The sequence below is a fragment of the Elaeis guineensis genome, chromosome 6 (genome assembly GCF_000442705.2).
Source record: "Elaeis guineensis isolate ETL-2024a chromosome 6, EG11, whole genome shotgun sequence".
Taxonomy (NCBI): Eukaryota; Viridiplantae; Streptophyta; class Magnoliopsida; order Arecales; family Arecaceae; genus Elaeis; species Elaeis guineensis.
In genome coordinates, this window is record NC_025998.2 from 32,537,524 (window position 1) to 32,540,138 (window position 2,615).

Sequence of the window (2,615 nt, forward strand, 5' to 3'; positions counted from 1 at the left end):
ATTCTTAATATAATATCATTTGAGATAAATTTAAAAATTTTATATCTTTTCTAAACTTAATTGAGTGATATTTCTTAAGAAAAAAAGAGATTGAAAAAAAATATCTCTTTATGAATTGTTTTCAATGATCTATCGATATCCACTTAAAGTGATTCATCATTTTGATCTAAATTTAATCGATTCATCTTTTTTGATAAAAAACTTTCCCAATTAGTATCATAATTTTTATAATGGCTATCACAAAAGAAAAATATTTTTTTGAAAATTGTCATAAATGGTATCACAGGTTTGGATAAATTATAAAAACTTCCCTGAGGTTTGTCTTTATTACACTTTTACCTTATAGTTTGAAAATCCTACACTTATAAAATGACCCAATTACCCTCATGACATAATAAAGCAAAGTGGATGGTGAAAGATGGTTCGACAACATCATAGTCTCTCTCCTGAGCACCGACGCTCTTATTGTCCACCATCTCAGACTCCAGATCCACCGTCAGCTCCAGAAATGGGCACATAACCCCTCCTTGATAGCCCAGGTCTTGTTCTCCTGGGTGGAGCACAGTGAGTAAAGCACCATCGAGGCATCCTTCTTCACATGTGAGCCCTCAGTCTCGAGGTGGATAAGATGGGGGATCATGTCAAAGCGGCCGATGGCAATCTTGTGCTCCCCCATCTTGGAGAGGTAAAGGAGGGCAATGGCGGCATTCTCATAGGGAATAGGGGTGCCAGTCCTAAGGACATGGATGAGGGGGTGGATGGCTTTGGTGGTAGTGATGGGGTCCTTGTTCTCATCATAGGTGGGAGAGAAGGGTGACGAGGGGATAGACGATGCTGGCACGGATAACCTTGAGGTGGTTCTCTAGGTTGTGCTTGGCCAGGAGGCAGAGCATCATGGCTATGTGGAGCTGGGTTTCGACAAGGGTGGAGGGGGATGCTAAATTGGACATGAGGCCATGGATGACCTCAGTGAAGTAGTCAGTAGTGTAGGACTTGAGGAGGTAGTGGAGGGTGATGCCACCGTTGTAGGCAGAGCTAGCGAAAGAGGAAAATTCATTAAAGCAGTTATTGTTGCATGAAGAAAATATGTAGTAGTACAGTATATATAATTTTAAAATTTTATGCAGTAAAAATAATAAATTAAATAATTTAATCTTAATTACATATATAAGATCCTATCCTAGACTACCTCATCATGATCTTTGGTATGAAAATATGCACTTTAGATCTAAAAATAAAAATCGCATCGATCTCATCGATGCTGAAATTCTAGATCTAACTATTAGATCTACCATAAAAATCAAAACAAGTTAGAGATCATTACCAAACAAATTTGATCTTGATCTCCTCTAGTTCAATAGTTGGAGAAGGTGTTCTTTAGGTCACTCATAGCCACATAGAGTCATCTAACCTCTATAGGAAGATCCACGCGAAGACAGGCGCAGATCAGGGACTTGGAGGTTCTAGCCTGCAAGCAACTTTGATAGCTAATTTGTTCCTCCTTCTTCAAATACCTTGAACACTCCAAAGCAAGAAAAGATCAAGAGGAGGAATAGAGGAGAAGGAGAAGAGGCTCTAGAAACAAAAACCAACAAGGGATGATCATGGGATGTCTAAGAGAGAGGACCCCTTTTTATAGACTAGGATTTAGGGTTATCCAAGGAAGAGCACCAAGAGTCAATGCCAAAATCTCCTTTTGACATCCCAAAAAATTCCAAAAAAATTATTAAGATATGCATAAAGATTCTAGAGTCTCACATGCTAAATAATTCTTCAAGAAAAATAAGAAAAAAATTAATATGGTGCCAACAATATTCTATATATGAAAATTTTTTTTCCTAGTTTACCTCTTATCTCTAATTCAGATCGCATTCGAATTAGGCAAGAGATAATATTATAACTTATCAGCTATTGCCACCCACTCTTATTGGACCCTCTATCATGATGCCAAAAATCACAACCCAAATCTAATTAGGTGTGGAGAAATTGGCATGGGTTTAGGAGTGGCACAGGAGATAAGGATAGAGTCCTAATTTGACTTAGACTCTTCATTTCTAATTCAATTCCAATCCAAATCAAATTTGGATTAAACCCACTAATAGAAATGAATATAATCCAATTAGAAACTCAAATATCTTATCAAATTTCTAACCCAATTAGAAATTAGCCGAGTCAAAATCCTGATCGAATCAGGATCAATTTTTTTTATAATCGGGCTCGATCATATCAAATCCAATTAGAGTCAAACTGAATCTAATTCAATTAGACTTGATCCAAAGCTCTTTGCTCAATCAAATTGAGTCAATTAATAATTTAATTACTAATTAATTATTTAAAAATAATAGAGTCCTAATTTCAGTGGGACTCTCCTTCAGAATCCTAGTCAGAGTAGGACTCTTTACCAGAGTCACAATCCAATTGGACTCTTCAGCCATCTGATCTGATCAAATCTTCTAATATATGTGACCTTATAGGTTCGAACCTAAGCTGATAGCATAGAAATAATTTCTTATGCCAATCAATGTAACCATCTAGCAATGATGATCTGACGACCGAATAAGTCGAAGTATTGCAAAGCAACCTTCTAGAACCTACTGGCGTATGGTTACCGTATA

General features: G+C 36.7%; 1 pseudogene; it reads right to left on the reverse strand.

Annotated features, from left to right (window-relative positions):
- Positions 1-362: 362 nt before the first annotated feature.
- Positions 363-1,076, reverse strand: LOC140858785 (uncharacterized; annotated as a pseudogene).
- Between the last annotated feature and the right edge of the window lie 1,539 nt (positions 1,077-2,615).